At 29.8% G+C, this 18566-nt stretch overlaps 1 protein-coding gene across 1 annotated transcript in view; it reads left to right on the forward strand.

Annotated features, from left to right (window-relative positions):
* LOC118197032 (protein Wnt-8c-like) overlaps positions 1 to 18566 on the forward strand; it is a 60766-nt gene that overhangs the window by 26521 nt on the left and 15679 nt on the right. The window lies entirely within an intron of this gene.

The following is an 18566-nucleotide window of genomic DNA, read 5'->3' on the forward strand; positions in this document are numbered from 1 at the left end:
TTTCCTCTTGTAAACGGAAAAACAAGACAATAATTGTTTAAGCTACTTAAAAGTGCTGTTAAATACAATTCTTAACTCTCCGAGTATCCTAGGAGGAGGTTAGAACTATAAAATCTTGCAGTCTAACGCATCCGACACATATTCAATTGAATTTACATCAGGAGAGTCGGTAGCCCATTCCGTTGTTTAGACACTGCTCTTTCCCAAACGCTCAGAAACAAGGTCAGTCTATGAGGTCTTACCTTACTATCCATTGAAAGGAATTCATCGCCGATGTCTTCTCTATAATGTTTAATATATAAATCCCATATATTTCCTCTGTACATGCGAGCATTTAAAGGACCACCCTGAAAAGACATGTAAATTTTTGCAACCACTTAAATCCTTCTTCCTCAGGTCATGATTCCTGCAGTTTTAAAAGAAGGACTTTCTAGAAAGTCTAGAAACTTTTTTTATGTGGGATGTCTTCAGATAAGTTAACATCTAGAATGTCGTTTCAAGAAAAATCATTTAGAATTGTTTCTGTCAAAGCCGGTGTAACGTTTTGCAACCACACAGGGTCCTTGCGTAAAGACATCTTTCACACAGCCACAAATAAAGTTGGAGAGTAAAGTGTAAAGTTTCACACAAATAAATTTTGCTATATAAATCCGTGAATCCGTGAATCAGTGAACAAATCTGAGAGCATATTGGTGTTATGTTGGTTCTTTTGCTGGTTGTTAAAACCAAGACACGAAAATTAACTTCAATCGAAGTGGTGGTAACCACGTATTCTCCCGTTTCTCTAAACTGCTTTCACAATCTATAATCAATTTGCAATGATTATTTTGGAGCATACTTATTAGTCTGAATATTTTAGATTGATTCTACCTGTTTTGCATTATTCCAATTGTGCCCATTCCCGTTTAAGTCATTTAACTGCTTCTTCTTTGACATATTAAAATACGTACCTGCAAAAATGATCTACCTGTATAACTAAGAACACCTTTAACACTACGATTATATGTACTTTTAACTCACTCTCCCGTTGCGCAATCGGAAACATGATCGTAATTCGCATATTCTTAACCATACTTATAGAAACCGTTTGACTTAAAAACCGCGAAAATTCTTCTATGCTAAAACTGCGAAAATAGTTAGTTTGACGGCTTTTTGAAGACTTTAATGCTCTTTATACGGGAACAGTTATTCTAACGGATTTTAAATTATTAAGGAGAGAAATAAAATGTTCAATAAAAAAACTGCTTTATAAATTATTTTTGCAGTTCTAAAATAATCCATAATTATTTAAATGATATTCGGATATGCCATTTACATTTTTTTTATGTTAACGGAAATATATTTTTACATCTGTTTTAAAGATGCAAAATAATAAGAGTACATTAGAGAGATCATTGCAGTAAAGAGGAGGTTATCAATGCTTTAGGCCAGTTGTTGAGAAGCATCAACAGAAGAGGGCTGTCTAGGAAAATGTTTCCTTTATATTTACAAAATTTTCACAGTCAAAACTGTGAAAATTTTGTAAATATAACGCTGATTTTTGTTGTTTAACTTCTGAATTAGTATTTATTCGGCGTGTTATTGTGTCTTAACGATATATCTTCTTAAGAAATAATGCCTACTTATAAATTTAATAAGAAAAATACATTCCAATCATAATTTCATTGCATCTACTTGTTGTATCATTGCCCTGAAAAAGTCTCTTCTGACTGTACGTGCCTAAAAACCGTTTAACGACGACTCGAAAACACCTCCCAACATTTCTTCAACAACTTTCTAGGCAAGCTTTCCCACGCTGAGTCCTAATAGTGTTCCGAACTTAACAACAAGGTATACGGTATCTTTATTTCAGAAAAACGAGGCTGGCTTTCAGGTTCTTGCTACCCCCAACCCCCAGCGCAGGCTAGGATTTATTTGCCACTCGTTTTAGGTGCTTGACCAAGTGACTACAACGTGTTCATTCACCAGCTTGCTCACAGTTCCGCCCATAACATCCCCCCTCTATGTCCCTTACAGAAAAGGGAAAGGACAGTCAGCAAATATATGGAACTTACTTCTAGATCCTAATAGAGAGCAGTGGATCATACAATGTCACTTCTCTTCTAATTAAAAAAAAAATTATGGCGAAATTAATTTACTTAGTTTACATTTCAAAAAATAAACATAATTAAAATCGGCATTTTTTTTTTTTAGGAAGACAAATTTTTGCTTTAAAAAATGTTAATATTTAAATTCTAGAATAATTTTAAATAATTCTTAAACTCTTAAATCTGCATTCATTTCTATTAATTACATACTGTAATTACTCTCTAGAACCTCTAGCATAATTTGTTTCCATCAGTTAAAAATCTACAAAACCGTTTTTTTTTTAAAAAAAAAAAAATCGCGTTTACTAATAAATACGTATACTTTTTGTTTTGTAATACGTAAATATTTAGTGGCCCTTTTTTTAAATTTTAAATTAGATATACGTTATTTCCAATATAACAGAGGCGGCCTTATGACTGCATTTATGTGCCAACATAGAACAAGGTTGCGTTGCATTAACGTGTTGCTTATATTACATTATAAAGAATTAAAGCTTTCATCTTGTGTGTTCACTTGTGGTGTATCATTAGCACGTCTATCTAACACCTCGAAGATTTGCGGTTCTGATTTCGACGAAGGAACAATTGATTTTTCACAACTCCCACTCTAAAAACTTAATAGCCTCTATAGTAGCTCTTGAACTAAAGTGTGGTGGACGATAAGGCATTTATGCCTGGAATAAGTCTACTGAGTTTCATGCCCCTTCTCATTTATCTTTTAAAGGAAGAGGGAGAATACTGAGTAATTGAATTGAAGTAAATGGTATGATCATTTGATAAAATAGTTTTTTAAAATCTGTCAGAAGTAAGCATTAGCGAATTATATACATAGTTTGCGACTTCCAAATATCGATTTTTGTGTAATTTTTGCGCAATTTTTGTGTAGTATGATTGCTGTTGCTTATTTTTAAGTTATTAAATGCGGGCAGAGTAATCATGGCGGAAATAATCATGAAGGAAGCAGGTCTGTAGTTAGATGTTTTTTGATACAGATATAAAAATAATGCTTTATAAAGATTTGTAAAATTTAAATATATAAAATAGCTGTAGCTGCATTTAGAACCACCAAACCCTTATGATGTAAATTTTGTTTAAAAACATATTTACATCATAGTTTTAAGCCTTATTAAGTTTTTTGTCCTGTGTGCCATTTCCGGTGAAACTTCTTCCTCCTTTAAGACGTCCAAAACAAAGAATTCATTTACCGTGCCTTAAAAGGGGATAAATATAAGAGGTCTTCTGAAATATCGCGTTGAGTAAAGTGCCTCTCTATTTTCAGTAATCTTATATATAAACAAGTTTCGTTCCAATCCTCACATGAATAAATACTTGAGAGAGAAAGAATCTAAACCCCTCTTGTCATATCCAGTCTCTTTGTGAGACCATGTGTGGTTGAAGTATGTGTATGCTCACCTTTTCTTTATACGACTATTTGTACTCCGGTAAGAAAAGGAATTTAGTTGTTAACCGACGCTGAAGTTGAAATGCGTAGCAGACTTTGTTTTTGTTAAGAACAACCTTTTCAGGAAGCAAAAACTGGAAAAACATTTGAGTTGAGCATACTCATTTATCCGTGAATTTACTATATTAAGTGTAACTGAAATATAAAGAAACTACACTGAAAAGTTGCATGTATCTGAAACCATTCTTATACGTAAGGTAATAAATACCCTTTACTTAATTTAATATACAGTTTACGGGAAAGTGTTCTTGCATGTATAAAAAAATACGTTGGGAAACAAGTGAAGAGAAAATATTCGCAATTAATGCAAAAATTTATCTAGAATACAAAATGCTTATTTAAAAAAACTTCATAATTTTTATTTCAAATTTTCTTCACGGGATCTAAAACAAAGTTTAAGAGAAAGCGGTCTCTTGTAACTATTTATTTGGTTTCCTCATTATTGTAGGAGTAATTATTATATAGGTGTAATGCTTATTGCCTTTTAAAAATCAATAGGCAATATGATCTTCAAAATAAAGAACATGCATTTAAAACAAAGAAATTTTTACCTGATATTCTACGTAATTATTTATTTAAAAAATTTGCTAAATTATTCCAAATTTTAATTAGTTAATCGAAATTCGTAATATTTATAAACCTGATTTTTTTAATTAAAAAGTATCAAAATAGGAATATATGCGCTGTTTAGAATAATTTTTTAATTTGAAGTATATATATGTTTAAGACCAACGATTACGAAAATAAAACAACATTAGTAATTTGTGAGTAGGTATATATAGGTATATGCATAATAAAATTAAATTAAAAGGAAAAGTCGGGTCTATATGATAGATTATAATTTCCTCCCTATGAAGGTCCTAACCAATTCTTACGCGATAAATGACGCAAGCCAAAAGAAGTGCATGTAAAAATAAAAAAAAAAAAAAACTTCAAATAAGTATAAAAAAAAAACGGAAAATAAAACACCATAATACAAAAACTAAAATAAGGTATTAATCACCTTTGTTTAACGCTTGAAACAGAACTTGTCAAGGGAAAAGTGCTTGAACCATTAAACCAAGTTGATTAATGAGTTCCAAATACATGTTTCGTTCCTTTGAATCATTTGAGACTCAAAACCGCTATATTCGGATTAAATCTTCACTCTAAACAACATTTTAGTGACTCTCCAAATGTTCAGACCTTTTTTCTACACGTATTCGCAATCCCAGTACTACATTAAACAAAGATACAAAGATGGAAATAAAAATTAAAAATATAAAAAGAAAAAAAAATAGATTAAAACCCTGAAAAACAAAATGCTTACTTTTAAAAAACCCATATAAAGCTGCCGAAAACTAACGAAGACTTTATTTAAAAATTTTTTAAAACACCATGAATACTAAAAAACTTCCGAGAGTAAACGAAGTTTCATTTAGAAAGCTGCCAAGAACAAACAAAGTATGTAGACAAAAATTCCCTTAACATTACCCTTAAATGCTCAGTGTATGTTTGGTATCGTCGAATGCAATGAAAAAAGGGTGGTGCGCAACTAGAAGTAATAGCAGTCCCATATACAATATTTGAACGTTGTATGACTACTCATTTTTGACATACGTAGGCGAGATGTCACACACACACAGGGGAAAAAAAAAAAAAATCTCTTCTGAATCCTTTTTAAATCACAATCCGTTTTGGAAGAAGAGTTCTTTATTCTGTCCGTGTGTACAGATGTCACACCAAAAAATAATTCAAATCGATTCGAAAGCGATCAAAATGGGTATTTTCGTTGAAATATGACACCCGAAATGTTTCTCTATTACAACACTTCCTAGTAAAAATGCTTTTAAACTTTGTAAACGAAATATGATCGAATTAGGTACCACGTGCTTTGATAAAAAAAAAACCCTCTGAAATGACGTTGTAAAATAAAAATATATCTTAAAATACTATAAATGAAAATTGATAGGAATGATTAATTTATATCCGATTGTTCAAAATTTACAGAAATATTTCTATTTTATATCAAGGATGAAAGCTCCAGATACCTAATTTGATCATAAATCATCTGCAAAACTTCAAACTAATATATATTCAGGCTTTCATATCTCTTAACCCCCATTGTAGGAAAACACTCGGCAAAATTTTTTATCTCTGATATAATTCTGCATCCATGTATTTGGCATGATGCTCACCTTACATATTATAATGAAGTTTTAAAGAATTCTCGCCGTTTTTGAACGAACAACAAAATTTGTTAATCAAAACTCAGAGAATAACCGAAAAACATTTTTAAGCGTGCGCATCGTCTGCGCATATTCTTTGCGGATAATCGTTTGCAGTAATTTACATTTCTTAGTGGAATTATGTTGGTAGCGTAGCAACGCAAATACGTTATATATATACAGTGTCTCACAAAAGTGATGGGACACTTGTGCTTTACAAAAAGAAACTGTAATAAAATAAATTAAAAAACATGTAAAAATTTTTTGTGGGTGTGTTTCATACTTAAATTTAGTAACAATTATTACATAACATACATTTTCTCAAAATATTAAAATAGTAATTTAATAAAAATACAATTGTTTGGAAAGGAGCAAAAAATGGCTCACATAAATGATGGGTCACCATTAGATACTACTACGTACTACAATAAAAATATTTTTTGGGTTTTTTATTTTTACTCAAAAGTAATTGGCAATAATTTATAAAATCGTCTGCAGTCTTTCTCTCCAGTTTGTTTTAGAATTTTTGTGTTTTTTAGCTCTGTGCAGCCATGAATGCTAAACGAAAAGAAACTTTGCCTGAAATTCGAAAATTAGTTATTAATTTGCATATTGAATGTGGAAAATCTATTAGAGAAACTGTTGAAACAGTTAACATGAGTCACTCAACAGTTTTCAATATCATTAAACGATATAAAAAGAATCATATGATTCAGGATAAAAGAAGACATGGCCGACCATCAAAGCTATCCAATGGAATAAAGCGAATTATTGTTCAAAATATTTAAAAAAAAATCCAAGAATGAGTGCCCCTAAAGTTGCTGCTGATTTACAAGCATTATATGGAGTAATTTTTAATCCTGAGACTATTAGAAGAGTAATTCGATCTGCTGGATATCACGGTAGAGCAGCCAGGAAAAAATTCTTCGTAAGTGAAAAGAATAGAAAACTCAGACTGGCTTTCGCAAAATCCAACATAAATAAGAACTCTGATTACTGGAATGAAGTTATATTTGCTGATGAGATTAAATTTAATATATTTGGTTCTGACGGTAGAATCTTGGTGTAGAGAAAACCCAGGAAAGAATTTCGCAAACAGAACTTGGTGCCAACAGTAAAACATGGTGGAGGAGGAGTTATGGTATGGGGGTGTATGTCGTCCGCTGGAGTTGGTAATCTTGTTTTTATTGACAGTATAATGGATCAGTACAGGTATATTGACATTTTAAATCAAAATTTGAAATTTTCAGCACGAAAATTGATCCTTCATAACGATTTTAAATTCTACCAGGACAATGACCCCAAGCACACTGCTTTGAACGTTAGACTCTGGCTGCTGTATAACTGTCCTGAAATAATAAAAACACCATCACAATCTCCAGACTTAAATCCCATACAGAATATTTGGCAAGAATTGGAATCAAGAATTCGCAAACACACCATTTCTTCAAAACAACAATTAAAATCATTGCTTCAAGAAGAATGGGGTAAAATCACTCCAGAAATCACAAAACAATTAGTCGAATCCATCCAAGAAGATTAAATAAAGATTTAAAAGTAAAAGGAAATCCAACAAAATATTAAAACCTTTTAAAAAGTAAAATTTTTAGATAAATATTTGATGGAAAAGTAAGTGACCCATCACTTATGTGAGCCATTTTTTTGCTCCGTTCTAAACAATTGTATTTTTATTAAATTACTATTTTAATATTTTGAGAAAATGTATGTTATGTAATAATTGTTACTAAATTTAAGTATGAAACACACTCACAAAAATTTTACATGTTTTTTTAATTTATTTTACTACAGTTTCCTTTCGTAAAGCACAAGTGTCCCATCACTTTTGTGAGACACTGTATATAAATTAAAAATAATGAATAATTAATAACGTACATTAGAATTTTAATTAATTCTTAAAATCTTCTTTTTAATTTTAATTAAAATATTATTTTTTTTTTTTTTGCTCCAAAGTTAGTGTATTAAGATATTACTTTTTTGTTTTAAAACTAGCATATTTATTCTTTAAATTTAACATATCAGTTTTTTTAATTAGAATGATAAGTTGCCGTTTTCAGGCATCAATATACTAAAAAGCGCTCTTGGTGATTCATTAGAAATGCGATGTTACAACTCTAAGTTTCACAACACTAGATTGAAATCCTAAATATTAGGTGTGAAGATTTTTATTAACTAATAATAGAACAACAGCACTAGATTCAATATTAGAAGGAACTGTCTATAAGCGAAAAAGCTAATTAAAAGGGTCTTCTTCCATTTTTTGCTTCCTAGGTGCAAGGATGTAAAAGCCTTTCTTTTTCTGAAATCTTTAATCTGCATACATGCTTACACGTAGTTAAACAGCTAAAAAAATTTTCATTATTGTGGAAAAGTCAAAAAACTGCTCTAAATAAGTGCTTTTATTTTCCAATGTATCCTAGATTTTTGAAATATAAAACAAAAATGTTATCTCCTCTCTACCAAAAACACTATTAAGATATTTTAAAACGTATGAATCTTTACGCTTTGCATTAAAACAAAACAAATTTTTAAAAGATAAATAAATTGCAAAAGAATTACTTTTCTTCATCTACCAACAAACTAGAAACGTAATATCTACTGAAAACAAAGTGCAGAAAATATGACAAGAAAAATTAATTAAAGATAGTTGTCATCCCCCCTCCCGCTTTTTTAAGGCAGCGGGACCAACAGAATCATTCCAACACGTTTAAAACTTTCATTGACTCTATTGTGCGTCACCACAAAAGCAACTTAACACAAACTAGTAATTACTGGTCTCAAAAATAGTACATCCGTCAAGGCAACAATCAAATCACATGATTCAACTAAGACATCACACTTTAGAATTTGTAAAAACCTACCCACATCATCCGTCTACAGTCTGGAGGGGGGAAAGAAAAAGTAGCTCACTACCATCAGGTAATTGCTGAAGAAAAAAAAAGAAAGAAATTCTTGCTTGGGAATAAATATAAATGCATGTATACGAGCGTACAGCACAGTCCTATCACGCAAAAATATTTTTTCTTCTTTTTTAATTAACTATGTACTAAAAAAAAATTACGCCATAGCTTATAAAGACCGCCAACGAAGTGCTGCAACAGGTTTTTGTAGCGCAATCCTCAAGAAGTTCCAAGCGGGAATACAGACAGACAAGAAAAGAAAAGACAAGAAAGAAAATCAGAGACCTCACAAGTGCTATTCATTATGGAAAAGACAGGCCATTGGCGTTTATGAAATCAAATTATCTCTATTAGCGGTTGTGGGGATGTGAAAGAGAGAATTACTATTTTTTCTTATTATTTTAAAGGGGATGCCTGTCTGGCAACCTTTCCCAAGTATATAGAAAAGGTGTTGGACAATTCTGGAAGTATTCTTTGCTAGGGCTGATTCTTGGATTTTGTGTTCTTTCTCGTTTTTTAATAGTACAGTCATGAATGGCGCGTGTGAAGAGGTGGTGCAGTTTTATTAGTGGTTCCCTTTTTTCTCACACCCCCAGAGTAAGATAGCGGATGCGACCTATTCAATTTACCGCAATAAATAGATGCATAAGAGATTAGAATACTCATCTGCATATTTACCGTACGCAAGAGTTAATTTCAAGCAAAACTTGATATGAAAAAAATGCAAATCGAGAAATAATATTAGTGAGTGATTTAAATTATTAAAATCGGTGTCGTACGAGTGCATTGAAATATCTCTTGATGCCTTTCCTTTCAATATTCAAATACTCATATATCTCTCAAAGAAAAAAACATGCATTAAAATCCTAGTTCCATAGATTAATTATATGAAGTGTCTACGACATTCTAAAAATTCGTTTTACATCATTTCCTTTTAGAGTTATGTAATAATACTTATGGATTTAAAGAAACAGAATGAAAACTGTAAAGTCATTTTACTCTTCTTTATATTTCATTTACTTGTATTTGATTGAATTCTGAATTTCATTAAATCATAAATCCAAATGATATTCTTTTTCCATTCAATAATTTTTACTAATCTTCAGATTTTTGTTTATTATTTCTTCAGTCGAGAATATGTTTCGCCAAACTTAACCAGGACAAGAATTATTAAAACTGATGAGTTCTATAATAATAATTTCAAACTCTATGCTGTATCTCCAAGAGCCAGTCATACATTTCCGCAAGCATAGTAAACATATATTCTCACCTTGTTGCGGTTTTCCTTTCTTGTGCTTTGTGTCGTCACTACCGCACCAGGAAAGCCTTCCGACCATGCACTGCTATGTGTTTTTTCTTCATCTAGGTATACTCTATATCTCCTGAAAGTTTGTAACTGATTTGCTGGAACACCCTGTATATCACAACGCAATTACTACAAAAGAAATTTACAATTACAACAATTTATAAAAAATGCACCACACGGTAAAAAAAAAAGTTCACTCTTTACAGGCAAAGGTTTTGTGAAGTTACAGAAATCAAAAAGTTACACAAGAATTTCCTGTAATGGTAACAGGTTGAAAGCAAACTGTGGCGGGTACAGCAGATTTGCCTGTAGCATTACAGATAATGTTTCAGAAGCCGCGCGGAAGAATCACGTGACTGACTGAAAATTAGCCAATCAGGAGAAAACTGTTTGAAAGCTAGTTCCAGAAAAAAAGATGGCTGAATGCATATTGATTGTATAGCGCAGGTAAGTAAGAAAATGTTTACAATTACTGTTTGAAATATTTTTTTGTTCATTTTATGCAAATTATTCTCATGCACTTTGCACTCTTACATGTAGTGAGTACATGTAAACGTTTAAGCTTAGCGATTAATTAATATGAGTGTTCTTAATGTCTAATGAAAGAGTGCAAAATATTTATTCCAAATGCAGATCTAATAGTAGTATTTTGTCATTGTGCATCCGATAAATTACGCCTTAAATTGCCCGTATTTTTATTTATAACTAATTATTCCAAAATTTAATCACTGTTGTGGTATTTAATTGAACCGGTAATGTGGTTGTTGAAAACAATATTAATTATATTAGCGTTCGTTTGCAATCGTCTGACCAAAGAACGTTTGACATCTTTTTCCCGGCAGGCCTTGCGAAAAAAGTTTATGTAAAAATTTAGAATTCTGAATGTAATGTACATATTTTTTGCTTGCTAGGTTTAGATTATTCTTTCTTTAGGATTACCTGATTAATTATACTTGGTTTATAATTCAGTCTAATAATATGTTTATGTACGAGTGTGTTATGAAGTAAAATTACAAAAACTTGAACAACGCGGTCGAGAATCTCATTTATTCTTTAGTGTTATAATATTATTTTTTTCACTGGTATTAATTTCTTAAGAAAATGTTATAATTCCAAAATGAAGTAATTATATTGATTAAAAATATGTCGCATCAAATACTTTTCGTAATGCTCTGTTTTACTAACTAGATGCAACTTAATTATTCCATATATTTTAATATACCAATATCAACAGGGAAAAGATGAAAATGACCTAAAATATTTTTATAAAAATTCGTTAAACTAGTTATAAACGAAAACTAAAATTTTGTACATTATTTCCAAAAATATCATTCCATTAATATTTTATAAATGACAAAATTTATTATATTGTATAAATATCTACCACTGCATACTTATAAGTTTTAAACATTTAATGTAGAATTTATGTTGATTTTATTTTGCCCAGTTTTAATACAGTTTTGAAGTATGATAGTCTTGTTACTAGGATAGCATGAATCTGCTAATACAAGTTTAATACATTTCTTGACAAATGTTATTGATGTAATATAATATATAAATCATAAAATAAGTTTTTTTAAAATAAATTATGATTGTTTATTGGAATTTAAAACAATTCTGTATCTGTATGTTAGTAGTAAAAATAGATTAATAATAAAATTTTAATGAAGCACTGATTTTAGCATTAACAAGTAAATATATATATACACACACACATGAATAAATGGAAATGTAAGCTACTTTTCCTTACAAAGCAGTCCATGAATATATACTTTCCTTTAGGCTGATAGCCTTTGCATGCTTTGCCATATTCTATCAATCTAAATGATACGAATATGCAGAAAATTATGCCAATGAAATTTTTTAAAATCAAAAACAAATTTCTGTGGAAAATTAAAGTTATAAATTCTAAATGCAAACAAAGGAGTGAATTTGAAAGTTATCAAATAAACCAAAGTGTTGGTAATTTTTGCAGTTTTGCAGAAGAATTTTTATACTTTGCAGAACGGGAATATGATGTTTGGTTTTGTTAGTATTAATTATTACAACTTAAACACGTAATTTATAATTTTCTAATTTATTTTCATCATGTATATTTCACGTGTCATAAGTCTTTAAAATGAACTTAATTCTCATCATATTTATTAACACAAATTTTTTTAAAGAAGAAAAAGTCACATTTGTTTTGCTTAGTTGCACACGAAGATACATGCCTATATATATATAGAGAGAGAGAGAGAGAGAAAGAGGAGTTATGTTTACTTGCAGACTTTTTTCTTCCTTTTTACTAATATTATAGTATGAAAAGCAAGGGGGAAATTAAGCAATCAATTTAATTTTGAAGGATGTGATTACATTAAGCTCATTACAGTAAGATAACCAATTAAAAATATCCATGAATGAACTACCGGTAACTATCATATTATTATTTAAAAGAGACCTACATTCCAATAAGAATGCTTAGTAACATTAACATTTCAGTATCTGATAATAATAATAATTTTCATTTCTACTTCCCTATACCTTGAATTTCACTCTTATTATTGTCCACTGCTACTCCCTAAACCTCAAAGCATTTAATGCATCTGAAACTGCAATTTGTGTCGTCTTCTACAGCATGCAAGTTATCACTGTTCATTTTGTACTACCACGAGCAATGACCTTCAGAATTACCGTATTGCGTTGCATTTTCCATTCCACCCAGCTTTAGAACCAGATTCTCAAAATTAAAAAAATATTTTCAGAATTTTCCCCTTTTTAATGCATTTAGAAAATGAAGATCCCAAGATTTTAAAATGGATTCATCGACATAATGATGGTTTTCGTCATACTAAAAAAGGCAAACTTTTGCACACTAAAAGCACCGTTGAATCTTTCTCTTCTAACTGTTGAATATTATGTCAGGCTAATAAAAAAATTATCTATGATAGTTAAAGCTAATACCAACTGCCATTCACTGTGCAATTTTGCCATATCAGCTGCATATTCACCTTCTCTAATTATTTATGTATGATCTGAGGCCTAAGGAGTTGCAAGAACAACAATGAGAATGAAAGAAATTCAAATTATAAAGTAGAAATGAGATAACTTATTAGATGTTGCAATTGTGTGTATTCTTATTGAACTATAGGTTTCTTTTAAAGAAATAATATTGTGATAGTAGTAGTTTATCCACGATTACTTTTCATTTGTTATATTATTACTGTGACTGTGTCCTTTGGAAATTAAATTATTCGCCTAATTTTTCCCTCTCAATTTTCGGAAGATAAAATTAGTAAAAATAAGTGGGAATATGGCATCAAGAGCATTAGATATCCCCGTTTTCTTGAAGCTGTTCACTATTATTGTTTCATCAATGATAGGCCATGCACCCAAAATCCCCTAGCAAATCAATTAGTAAGATGAAAACGACCACTATGCGGACGAAACATTTAGGGTAACTCGTTTTGTGAGCGCCTTAAGGAAGACAAACATTACCAAAATCATTAAAACATATTCAGAATCCTGTGCTAAAAGAAAGCTAGGGGCAAAATGTTGTCCGAGTCCCAGTGATTTATTTGGACGAATATGTAATATTGTTTTAGAAATTTAAGGTAATAAATACAATATTTTTCGAATGCTAGAATAGTTCGAGAAATTTATTCAAGTTATGAATTCTGAATATAAATATACTGTATATTATATTTAATAACTATGGTGGCTTTATTTATGAAACGATTTGCATATTGGCTGTTTTTGTACAATGAACCTTCTCTAAGCTAGCTATACGTGATTCTTGAAGATTTTGATCTTCAATGATAGTGGGCATCCTAGAGAAGTTATGTTTACTAATTAGTTATTTTATGAGAAAATAATGCTGGGTAAATTTAAAAAGTGGTTGACAGGGGTAGTTTGTCGTAATGAAACGCTTCACTGTAATCCAATATTTTAAAGAATTTAATTTCTTAAGATATTATAAAAAAATATGATTAAAAGTGTTATATAAGCACAAGTTTAAAACATCTATTAAAATAAATTTTATAAGCTTTTTAAGAGCATGGTTATGATTTTAAAAAATGTTTTTTCTTTATTTAGGAGGGAGGCATGGTTTACAAAGATGGAAAAACCATTCATTTTTTCCAAGCAGTCGAAACGAATTTTTATGAAATGATGTATTGTGTTATTTTTAATTAATTCTTTTTTCAAATTTTATGCAAAGTTTATGAATTAAGTAATAAATTATTTTTACTTCTGTATTTTAATTAGCATATTATTTGCTTCATAATATTTTACAATAAAATTATAAATTCAATAAACTTCTTAATTAACATGCTGTAATATATATAGATAGGGCATAAAGTTTGTTTTCTGGTGTCACATGTATATTTCACAATTTTGTATGCAAATCTCGAACTTTATAATAAATAGAAATACTTTTTTTAGTATCACTTTCTAAATGGTAAATATTAAGCTTAAATTTATTACATATCATGTTTGTAAAAAATTATAGATAAAATTAAAATGCATTACATTTTAAGATAAAATGAAGTATTAATTTTTGAAACAAATTTGTTAAAGGCATAATTGTATTAAGCATTAAGATTTTTAATGGAAGCAAGGCTTTGAAAATTAAGGTCAGTTGGTGAAGTTTTATACTTATTCAAAAAACATGACATTAGGCTTTTAATGAATTATTTGAAGGTAAGTTAAAAACGTTATGCATTTACCATCTATTATTTCAAACAATAGCAGACTGTTGACAAACACTAAGTGCAGATAAGAATAAAAAGATTAGTTGGACGTTGTAATGCAAGCTTATGAACAAAATTTTGAATTCCTTGTAGTAGCAAAATGAAGTTCATTGCTATGTTGAATTCTTTAATTTACTGAAAATGTCATTTTTTAGAAGGAGAGAATATAATATTTTTGAAACATAAAGAACAGCTGTTCTGAGTTCTTCATAGAAATATTTCACAAAATGTCTTTTACAGTAATAATATGATCATATCAACATGCAACATGTTTACTTATATAAGTTAAATCTAAAGCAACATGTGTCTATTTTATCTAAAATTACTAAAAAGAAAGTTCTAGAACATATTTTAAATATATATAGTTAAATCTAAAGCAACATGTGTCTATTTTATCTAAAATTACTAAAAAGAAAGTTCTAGAACATATTTTAATAATTGACACTAAAACATGCAAATAAAGCATATCGTTTTTTTTTCCTCAGCTATTTTACAGGCCAAATATAAATTCCAGATGCCATTTCATTATTTTATATAAAGGATATACATGTAATTTAATGTAAGGAGTAGCATATCAATTTGAACTTAATTATCAAATTAAGCTCAAATCGATTATTAATCAAAATGATATATATATACATACAGATATCATTGTTTTACTCAAAACATATTGATTTCAATGTATTTTATTATAATAAGCATCATTTTAGACAGAAATCTATTACTTTTATAGACATATCCTTTAGTATTTCATCTATGAAAAATATATTCTACACACATATAATTACTTAATGAAATATTAGAAGGAAATAATCTAATATTCAGATACAACCATTAGAATACAACCATTAGAATTTTACGTAAGAAAAGTATCTTCTACTCACATAATAACTTGCTGAAATAATACAAGCAAATAACCTGTAACGGTTACAGATATATCTGTTGAGATTTTACATGAGAAAAATATGTTCTTTTTACATAATTATTTGCTGTAATATTACTAGCAAATAATCTATAACCATTACAGATATATCGTTTGGGATTTTACATGAGAAAAACATGTTCTTTTTACATAATTATTTCCTGTAATATTACACGCAAATAATCTGTAACCATTACAGATATATCGTTTGGAAATTTACATGAGAAAAATATGCTGTGATATTACAAGAAAAAGATCTGTAACCATTACAGGCAAAACTCTTGTAATGTTATAAAGAAAACACTTGTTTCTGTTACTCAAATAACCCATGGCATCCCAGTTTCCATGAGTTTTCTTAGTAACCTTACAGATTTTTTTTTACAGTGATGAAATATATCACAGTGAAACTTGAAATGGTATATACAAGCAGATATAAAATGTCTTCTTGCATTTCGTGCTATGACATACACAATCACCATGTGTCACTTGGTTCTAGACAAAGTAGCTATGTCTACAGCGGCGAACCTGTTTTGGTTTTTGGAACTAAGTAAAGTTAAATCTATCACTGTGTTTAAACGTAAATTTTAAGCAAACTACAAGAAGTCACTTTCAGGCAGAAAATATATGCTACCTCACTGGAGAGCAAGCTCAACGTGCTCACAGCACTTTCATCGAAGTCTAAGTAAGTCAAAGGAAGCAAAATAAAGCGAGTATTAAACTTCAGATACCGCAGTTTACAATTTACCAAAATTTTAAGCGGCTAAAATTTATTCTTAACTAATTTCAGAACATTGAAAAAAGGACTGAAAACTAAATATTATGTTCTATGTACTCAAACCATAAAATTCAGTTCAACAGCAATATCCCAAAATAATTTTAAAATGCGAATATCTTTATAATTTTCGATACACAGTCTCACGCGCTGGAGATAAAAGTCTTTTTTTCCTGTACAGTGTTGCCATTGTTCGCTTTAAAATCATTGAGTTCCTTAATCAAAAATTCATAAATGCTTTACAAAATATGAAACAGATAAACAAATTCCAGATTCCAAATTCGGGCTTGCAGACGCCCATATTCGGGTGGAGACGTATGTTATTCGAAATTTGATGGCTCTAGGTGTTTTATCACAATGCGAGAAACTTACATACATTCATGCAGATTCTTCATTATTTAATTTTTCTAAATATAACACAGAGCGCTAATATTTTTGGTGGCAACAATTTAAAAAGTGATTCGTCGCTTATAGTGAATCGACGCAAAATGCCAAAACGAAATTAATAGCCTTTCTACGCAAATTGGCCCTTTGGGCTAAAATAAATGCCTCAAAAGTGGACATTTTGTTAAATAAGTCTCGCGACAAACAATGATTGGTTGCGTACCTACATTGGTAAAGTAAAACTTCATATTTCCTTGCATACACGCATTTAAGTGTCACTGGGGCACTTTTCACTGCGTTATTTTTTAATAAATTATAAAAACTGCATAATTCTTTTGCAACAACCTTGTATGTTTGCATGTTTGAGGTAAGAAATGCTTGTCAAGGTCTCATCCTTTAAATAATTTGTTCTTAAAAGATTATGATTCTAGACTCAAGTAAACTATTGTTGTTTGAAAATAAAGTAAGTGTCTATTATCCCGAAAATTGTCATTAACGTCTTAATGAAACTTAGCTCGATTTAAGAACAGTTTAGCTAACGGACTCCTTCCTCTTCTTTGTATTCTCCTTCTCGAGAGACTAGGTAATGCATTAACCCTAATTGTTTCCTTACCTCTTAATTATGGCAAGGAAATTAGTACTTTACTAAGAGTACTGGCCTACCAAGGATGTTTTTTCTATTAAAATAAAATACTTTTTTTATGATCGCACATTGATGTAATTACTAGCATATTCCTCTTAAAATACTTGCTTCCTTAGGCTCATGCACGTGTTGTTGCTGGTTTACAAACTAGTTGTTTTAAGCGTTGATTCGAAAAGTGAAATTTTAAATCTAATTTGTTTAATGAAGAAGATATTTCAATCTGGTATGATTAGAATGGTTAATTAATTGTTACAAAACATTCGAGGATTACGTTCTTGAAAAGTAGGTTTTTAAAGATAACCTAGAGGTAGAATCCAACTCTTAAGCGGGATTTTAGTTTCAATTTTTTAATTTATCTACTCGAGTAGTAATTGAGATAATAGAATGATTTCACCAAATCTCCAAATTGATTAGTTTAAATTAAACTTCTGTAAATTTTCCCACATTACAGCGTTTGAAGTTTAATTTAGGATAAAAAATTTCATATTATAAAATTTTTTCTTAAATATACCTAAAACAAAATTAATAAACCTATTATAACCATAGAAACTCTTAAGAAAATATCTGATGTGGATACCACATGATTTAATTGTAAATCTTATTAAATTATACACATTTTTTGCCCCATTTCATTTAAACATATTCCCTCGAATTTCATTAGAGATATATTTCTCATTTAATTAATTCAGCTCTCGCGGCAAGGCAAAATTACATGAAAATTCAAAACATTACCATTAAAAATTGAAAAATACAGAAAGACTTAAAAACTGTTTAAAAACAAATTTTACAATTAAAACCAGATTTTCTACGCAAGAACAAGTAATTCAGCCAGCTGGCGGGAACACAAAATTTTCGGTTCACAAAATTGTTATTTTGGTTAATTTTTAAATTCACAAAGTTAATTTTTGGTCCCACTGGGTAAATTTGGTACACCACTGACTAATTCACTACTCAAGAGTTTCAAATGTAAACATGGTGGCCTCGCTATGCTTAGTAACACTTAAATTTTTATATTGTCGATAATTCTACGACTATAGCAGGCAGATTAACAAAATTCTTAATAACCTTAAGAGGAATATAAGAACAACATAATTCAATCACTTTTAAAGCAAAAAATGGACAGTTTATCAACATG

Source organism: Stegodyphus dumicola, chromosome 1, assembly GCF_044657685.1.
Source record: "Stegodyphus dumicola isolate Sdum_Otavi_A_Nest chromosome 1, ASM4465768v1".
NCBI classification, from domain to species: Eukaryota; Metazoa; Arthropoda; class Arachnida; order Araneae; family Eresidae; genus Stegodyphus; species Stegodyphus dumicola.